Source organism: Dermacentor variabilis, chromosome 2 (assembly GCF_050947875.1).
Source record: "Dermacentor variabilis isolate Ectoservices chromosome 2, ASM5094787v1, whole genome shotgun sequence".
NCBI classification, from domain to species: Eukaryota; Metazoa; Arthropoda; class Arachnida; order Ixodida; family Ixodidae; genus Dermacentor; species Dermacentor variabilis.
The window spans coordinates 110,113,677-110,122,552 of NC_134569.1; the positions used below are offsets into that span (position 1 = coordinate 110,113,677).

Sequence of the window (8,876 nt, forward strand, 5' to 3'; positions counted from 1 at the left end):
GTACAGGCAATTGTGCAGATGCAGACGCCAGCAAACCTGTTACAGCGAACGGCTACAAATTTACCAGCGCCGATGCAGTCAAGAGCATCAGCACAACGATTGTGCACTGACGCAGACACTCACAAGCGTTTCGACGCCACTAAACATCAACACCTCAATGTAGTCTTTTCAACAGTGCCTCAGTGCTTAAAATCACCATGAGCAAACCAAGCAACATTCGTACCCCAACCATTGTTTTGAAAATCATGAAGAACCAGACGACAAGCAAAACATCGTCCACAGCGAAAGCGAGGAATGTTAAGCCACACGCTGCGTGGACAAGCTCCGACTTGCACCATTATTGCCATGACAAAGACCGGACCGGTTGGTTCAACCCAGCACCCAATCGCGGCGTCTCTATCCCATCCACTTCCTTGTGCTGCAAAGAACACACCAAGAGTGGTAGAAATCCAGTGCCAAAAATATACTTCCTGAGAAGTCAAAATATTAGGAGTGAAGGACGACACAGACTCCTTTCATTCAGCAACCATTGCTATGCCTACTAACATTCAGACAACCACCAGCAACGACATATTAAACTACACACGCGGCCCCCCTTTGAGCTAATCGATGAAGACATGCTAGACGAAAGGAATCAGTCAGCAAAAAAAAAAGAGCAGTCAAGCTATAGGAGACCTAACCCGGTGATGGGCCTACGCCGCGACACTTTCCCGCGCCCTCTAGTTTAAAAAACAGGGACTGCGAAACCGCCTCGTCACACGGCGGTTCTAATCCCCACCCTATGCGTGTAGGTCGGCAACATATTTCCATGATAAACAACTGTGTTACTGAATGAGACAATATATTTCCAAACCAATTATCCAGCGTCCATTCAAAATGCTGCTAAACCCCGCAGCAGACATTTGGAAATCCAAGTTGGTGCATACTGGCACGTAAAACCTCCGAATCAATAATATATATATATATATATATATATATATATATATATATATATATATATATATATATATATATATATATACATATATATATACGTATATATACATATTTCTAAGTTTGTGCCTCCTTCTCTCGAAGATCGACATATACCAATGAGCGTTGGAGCAATTACGTTCACGGCATGTGAAACCATATGCAGCTAACACTGCTGAGGAGTGATCTGCAACATTGAGCCCGCTGTTATTGAAGAAACGTTGCTACGCTCATATTCGTGCGAGCGGTCATTGCCCAGCATACAAGAAGCACGGCTAACGACACCTCAAGGAAGTACAGCTGTTGTCAACTTAAGAATTTTGTGGGATAGGTGCAAGCAAATACAACAATCTAAGCACAACAGCATCACTTATAGAGGTACACGTAAATTACTCAATGCCAGCAGTAAGCTACACCAACACAGTCGACACTCCGATCTTTTGCACTAGGAAATTAGAATGTTCCTGTCTTAAGTTACCCGGCTATTTCTTGACGCGAAATTGAGTCACACAACTACCGCCTCAGCTGTCAACAACCATGACCGGACAAATTAAGCATCTCCAAGCGGCGTGTGCTAAAGACAACAATGGAGTCAAAATATGATGAATTCCGGTACCTGCAGTGTAACTGCCGGGACTATACGCGAACCGCGCAGTGAACACACGCGTGTTTTTACGATGGCAGTCATAAATCATTAGCGATTTTCTACAAAAACACAAACCACGCATCATCAATTTCACTTGTACGATACCAGTCGCACATTTTCAGGCAGATAATCTACTTCGGTTAAAGCAAGAGGAATGGGAGTATGCCTTAAAAGAAAGGTCAGGCCGTGATCATCCCGGGCAAAGGCATCTCAAGGAGCCAGATGGAAACCTGAGACTTCATTTGGAGTTCCAAGAGGTTAGTAGTGCAGTGCACGCAGGCAAGCTAGACGGAAAACACGTTACGTAAGCCTTGGTCAGCGTGCGACCAGCAGCGCGAGACTCCAAACAGATTTTGCCAATACCGGGCAAGAGTTGACCAAGTAGCTGTCGACGTTCCATGCAATTCCGCACCCATCGATGGAATCAGACACAATGATGGGTGAATGACGCGACTGCTGAGGTTCTGAGAAGGACGATCACGAGTGCGTTCTTACTTTTACTATGAGTGCAAGAGACAAAACGCACTCAAGAAGAAAAGGGATCTTGCTTCGTTCTTCAAGTTTACATGTCGCGGCATCTCTATTCTGTCCTCTACGCTAAAATTCCCAGCAATTGTAATGCTGAGAAAAGATTTTGCAAGGACCACACCTTTTTTTTTTTAGTGTACTTACCTTGCCTTAAATATATCTGGTAATATATATTTGCAAGTTACGGCCGATCCCTATAGGGACTATTGCAGGAAGGGCACATACGTGATCAACACACGCACTACAACGTATTCAGCTTCAAACACAAAAAATACAATTAGGAAGAAAAGAACACGAAGACAAATACGGGTAGGCTACAAAAATTTACACGACAGTGAAAGTTATTTGCATTGCTGTTAACAAAGCGAAAAAAAGAAAATTCATTGCTGTGCGTACAAGTGCACCTCATACAACCGTAAGAAATTTACTAATGACAAAGTGCTAGTTAAGTATGCAGGTAATTTATTCCATTGTCTAAGTGCCAATCCTAAACGCAAGCCAAACAATGCTAAAGTGATACTCCTACTGTTTGAGGACCTTTATGACGAATGCGTCTTGTTAATGACTTACGCAGGTACTACGTGGTGCTGTCTATGTTAAACATAGTATTCGATAGTCAGCAGATCGTTTTTTTCTCCTGCGAGTTTTGTGCGGTACTGCAGCTTAAGCAGTCCTGCTGAGTGAATTAGTTCTGGTGGTGAATCAGTAATGCTGTACTTGTTAAAGATGAAACTTATTGTTTTCCGTTGAATTCCCTCTGTCTGGTAGTTAATGTCTTAGTATACGGGAATCAGGCAACTTTAAGGCATTAAAAGACAGGCTTTCGGAGTATATTATAAGCTAAAATTTCTATATTATAAACTAAAAATTCTACGTCTAATGTAGCTGCTCAAATGCGTGTTCTGAGATAGAACAGCCGTTTTAGTGCAGTAGTTATCACGTAATTCCCGTGAGAGTGTCATCTGAGGCCATTTCATACTATCAAATAAGGTATCCGTGTTTATTTACTGCCGTCAGTGGAAAGTTATTTACTGTGTACGAGAATTTCGATGTATCTTGATTTCTGGTGACACGTATCAGGATTGATTTATCAGCGCTAAAGCTCACCTGCCAGATACTACACATGGAACTTGGTCAAACGGATGTCGCCGTTACAGCACATACATGTAACAGGCTGGTACATGGCAGTTCAAATACGTAAAACGAACGCTAAACGGTCAGGAGTAGCACTGGATGCCGCATAATCTTAAAATTCGCTTTGTGGGCCTAGGAGCTTTAGCCACTCACGCCCTTGAGCCAACTTACATACGTAGCCGAGTTCTTCAGAGCAGTTACGTGGAATCCTATTGTACTGTGGAAAGGGAAAGTAGAACTGTGGAGTGTCAGATTCTAATTCGACTGCGAGGCACTCGTCGATGCTATCTTGCCTGAAACAAAAAAAAAATATTGCGTTGGTGAACCGAGACAAACAACTTACTCATAGCTTTAAGCACAAAAGTATTATTTGTATTTCAAGACTATATTCTTTTAATAGGACCAGACTTCGTGCTCAAAGGCCGCCATATGTATTTGTGATCATTCATTCATTCATTCATTCATTCATTCATTCATTCATTCATTCATTCATTCATTCATTCATTCATTCATAAGAAGCTCCGGATTTCTCTTGATGATATCGTGTTTTTTAAGCATGTGCCCTTGTTAGCGAAAGTGGCGGGCACCCCTGACGGTGCCGACCTGCTTTTACGTCAGCTAGATAAGGCTGTTGCTGTTTCCTACTTGAGAATGTTTCAGGTGCATGGCCACGCCATATACAATAAGAAACGGTAGCTGTTGCTTCTCATGCCGCCTGTAAGCTTTCGAAAAAGCTCACCTGACTGCCAATTGCAGGCTGCAGTAAATAATGAATATTATGCAGAAAGACTGTTTGCCTGTCAACACACTATGAAAGCTGCCGACATGAATATGAATAGAACCGGTGATATCGACTTCAGCCGTACGGCAATTACCAGCACTTTTAATTTAAAAATCACTCGCTTACGCGACAAAAAAAACGATAATATTCCGCACCCCTGCATCTGGAACAATTCTTCCCGCCACTCCTCATCACCTTCATCGGTTAAAGTTGTCCCTGATTGCTGCGGCTCTTAAATTATGTCACCATCACAGTTATCAGAATGAGTTTTGTAGCTGACCAATCCTAGAATAAGGGTTTCGCGGTGGTCGGAGTTGGACTTCAATGTTGCACCGAAACGCAAGCAGCGGTGCTTCAAAACTCCAGAAGTGTACTACATACGGCATCCTAACATTCCAGTAGTGCTGTTCCGATACACAACATCCACGTCTTATTTTAGACCTCAGAAACTCAATCTCAGCAACAAAGTGGACCACTAGCGTTTCTGAACTAACCAACTTGTGTATCCCAATGTCCAATGGCGATGATTTGGTGTTGGCGAAAAAATTCAGAAACATAAATGTTACGGGAAAAACTCGTCAGCCAATGGACTCTTGAAAAACTTTCCTTTTTTCTATTTCACGAATTAGCCGCACGTCTGAGAACTTTTCAAAAATGCAGAGTGTGCACCTCCTTCTTTAAATTTGAAACAATACTTTTTTTTTATTCCCTTGGCTTGGATTTGTAATGCCAAGCAGTGTCATGCTCGTCAGAGGCATTTTACAGTAGGCGGTGAGGTAGTTAGGCTTTTGTGTCGACGGCCTCTTTAATAATGAAAAATTCATGTGTCCGATGATGGGATCCAACCTCTGTCTCCCAACAAAGCAGCATAAATGCACTAGCTATTAGTCCACACTTGACGCATAGTTTTCTCGTGCCTCGCCTAGTTGCTCGCATCCTCCCCATTCAAAGCTTACTCACGGCAAGTTCATGGTCCCTGATTATACATAATATGACGATGCGATTAAATAAATGTTTTTATCATGTCTTCTTCGCGCGGAGTGCAACTAGCTTCGGGAGGATTTTGTCGTGCGCATCACGTCTCACTTGCTAGAATTCTTTCCTCGTAGCAGCTACCACATTGAGACGCTGTGTCAGGCTGTGGAGCCTTCTGGATCAACCATTTTTACCGGTCCTTCCGTCGCACCTGCTAACGCTACGTAAAAACTGTTGGAGGAGCCGTGGTTTGAATGCACTGGCACTCCACCAAAGTTCAGAGCATGTGCTCTAATTATACCTGATATGTGTACAGCTACACGTATTAGTAGTTGCATGATATTGCATTCCAAAAGCTCTTACTACGCTCATCCTGCCTTGTTCCTCCATAACTATAATGTAACGGCTCCTCAGGTGGCACGCTATCCTGAGACACCCAACGCCTAAACTCTGTGTATCTCAACTACGCTGTTCTTCTGATAAATACGCGCACGAGCACCGATTAAAGTTGCAGCTATACGGCGTACTTCAGTGTAGCTGCAGTAAACGAAGAGAAACAAGTCACGCTTACCGGCTGCTCGTGCTGCGTGCGTCCCAATATACCAAGCGCGGATAGAACCCCTCAACGAAGGGTCCTTTCCAAACAAAGTAGATCGTATGTATCTCATAAAACAGCTTTGCAGTCAGCAATAACAAACGGCGATTTGCGCAGAATTCTGATGCAGCTTTTTTGTTGAACGTGCCGTTCTCCAATAGGCAGAAAGTAGCCTTCGAGGGGACATCAGCTGCGGATGAAAAGCACAGTAGGAGAAGTGCACTTCACCACAAATTGCGAAGCAGTATACAGCGCGAAGCAGTGCGTGCGTGCGTGCGTGCGTGCGTGCGTGCGTGCGCGCGCGCGTGCGCGCGTACGTGTGTGTCACTGTTTGCTGAAATACATTCATCACTCATGAGGTGTATGTCATTCTATGTCATGAAGTCATGAAGTACTGAATACTGGACTTTTAACAGTTTTTATGCCTACAACGAGTCATGTATACTAGGCTTGGGTTTCCGGTCTGTACAGTGAGCTATGCTGCGCACGTCGCTTATATGTCGTTTAACTAGGAAGCCTGTTGTGGGAGAGATACGACAAACTTCAAACATCTGCAACGTAAGTACAGCTTTTCTAGAAAATTATTTCTTTTCAATCCTTGCAGAATGTTATGCAGCCGTGCAGCGGTGCAGGGCATCATTGCAAATGAGCCAAGACATTAGAAGTGCAATTTGTGGAGAAACGTTCCTAGAAATCTCGTAGCTTTGCAAATAATTACTGAAACCTGTTTTCTTGTTTTGCTTTTGCTACTTTCACGTGTTATACAACGCTCGAATTGCGATTTCTTGACGTCGTTGATGAACCTGCAAGCGGGATGCTGATGCGGGCCGTCTACTTTTGTTGTGTGAAGCCACCATTAGCCGAGGCAGCTGGCCGGCGGCGCATGAGAGGGTGGTTCGGGCCCGGAAGCCTGGAGCGCTTCATTCCTATAGCTCGCGGCCTCCCGATCGTTCTTTTCTTTGGAGGCCATCGCGAACGCCCGCTACCTAGCCGCTATAGAGCAAGTAAATCAAGGCATGTTGTCAATAATTAATTAATATATTTCACAGCTTGCGGGTGATGTGTAGGAGAAGCTGGAAATTGGGTAGTTAATTATGGCCTTTGTAATAAATACGAATGCAAGGGCTCTGGCGTCTTGTGGTTGCATTGTACAAAGGACGCTAAACGTAGCCCACTGCCCTGGAAAAAGTACAAGTGTCGCATAAATCAAACTCCAAAAATAGGAATATAGCTTTCCGGAAGATAAATAATTAAATGTATATAAGAATAGTGTCTTTGTAGTAAAATGAACAATTCCTCGACAACGTTATAGGAACATTATATGTTGTTTCCACCTGTGCCGAGAGAACGTTATGTGACACCAAGCGCACGTTTGGAAGAAATGACGGGAATATAAGGTGTAATGTGCGGCGGAACTTTAACATTTGAGGCCTAATTACTAGGGTATCAAATAATAACAGAAACGTGTTGTTTTTTGTATTTTTGTGTATTGTACGTGGCTTATAGCAGGTTTTCTCACTGGTTTCGGTGAACAAAATTTGGTCCTTCGTTTATACTTAGTGAAATATAAGAGTATGATATGAGTAATATGTTGGCATACTTCTGAATGCGTAGATAAAATGTTGTGATAGCAACTAATTACGTATGCCGGCCCTTGTGAGTGTTAAACTTTTTCTGTGGCATACGCACATAATTTAACCCAATGAGATGGAAGCCATAAGCGCCACCAACACTAAAATTTTACTGGATATGGTAGAACATAACGACCAATGTTCCCGGAAAATAAAATGGGTGCGGATTAATTGCTGCTTTCGTAAAAAAAAAACATATCAGCGAGTGCTCGGAAGCGTTATAATATGAGGAAAAGGCTTCAGACGGTCGAGTCATATGCGGGCAACACCTTAAAGTGCGCGGTGCCATTACAAGCAACTGAAATTAGTGTTGCACCTGCTCAAAAAGGAACAGCTTCACGGAATTTGAGTTTGATTCTTCAAGATCATTGATTAAATCCAGAATCAAGCTTATCCATTGAGTTGTGATTCTTCAGCAGCACAAGTCTGCTGTCTGTGCTTTTTGCCACTACCTTTCCCCGAGCAATCTCGCGCTCATTTATTTATTTATTTATTTATTTGTTTATTTATTTATTTATTTATTTCGTACTGGAGAAGAACGAGCAGCAGGCACTGCTTGGAGAAAGACGACGGCAACGAGTGGCTGGAAGCCTTGCGCCTGTGTTTCCGAAGCTCTCTGTCCTCTCGCTACGCTGCTCTGCTATCTAAGCATTTTATCAATTGAACTATAACGTTGCTTGACATTTGGTGGACGTGCTGGGCCCTTCTCAAACCTGGAACTCCGCAGCCAGACGCTCCCTACCGTATCTGCCATCCCTCAGGACGCCGCGCAGCCCGGTCCTCCCCTGGCATCGCCTGTCGTCTGCTCCGGTGCTCTCCGCCACGACATCCTCCGTTCTTCAGCGGCAACGACGACCATGACGTGGAGGATTGGCTCTCGTCATACGATTGTGTGAGCGCGCATAACAAATGGGATGACAAAGCTAAACTGACTAACGTCATGTTCTATCTCTCTGGAGTCGCTAATCTCCGGTTCCAGAATCATGAATCCAACCTTTCCATCTGGAAAGCTTTTCCCATTGTTTCAAACACGTCTTCGGTCGCCCTGCTGTGCGCAAGCTTCGCGCAAAACAACGCTTGCGTGGTTGCGCTCAGCAAAAGGGTGAAAATTTCACCAGCTAAATTGAGGACGTAGTTGACCTTTGTCGGCGCATTAATCTCGCCATGCCCGACTCTGAAAATATCAAGCATGCCATAAAGGGCATAGAGGATGACGCCTTCCAAATGCTCTTGGCGAAAAATCCTCAAAAGATTGACGAGGTCATTACACTGAGCCAGAGCTATAATGAGCTCCGCAAACAACGCATTACTACGCGCCGAGCTGCCGCGCCCGACGACACCATTTCGGCTTTAACCGACAGTTCCAGTGTTGCTTCCGCCCACTCCTCGACCCTGGACCAAATCAAGCAATTCGTTCGTGAAGAAGTCGCGCGCCAACTGTCACTGCTGCCTGCTACTCAGTCGCCTGAGTCCTCTTTGTCCCAGGAACTCCGACGCCTCATACATGAACAAGTCAGTGACGCACCACCTTCAGCAACGGTTCCGCTCATGTACGCTGCCGTTGTCTCCAGGCCAAGACCACCACCTCAAGTTGCGCACTACACCCCCACAAGC

At 44.3% G+C, this 8,876-nt stretch overlaps 1 protein-coding gene across 1 annotated transcript in view; it reads right to left on the reverse strand.

Annotated features, from left to right (window-relative positions):
* Positions 1 to 5,816, reverse strand: part of LOC142570936 (uncharacterized) — a 54,574-nt gene extending 48,758 nt beyond the window's left edge. Inside the window, exons 1-2 of the mRNA XM_075679237.1 lie at positions 5,608 to 5,816; positions 3,452 to 3,573 (exon numbers count right to left, since the gene is read on the reverse strand). The gene's annotated coding sequence lies outside the window, so the exon portion shown is untranslated. The remainder of the gene's footprint in view (positions 1 to 3,451; positions 3,574 to 5,607) is intronic.
* Between the last annotated feature and the right edge of the window lie 3,060 nt (positions 5,817 to 8,876).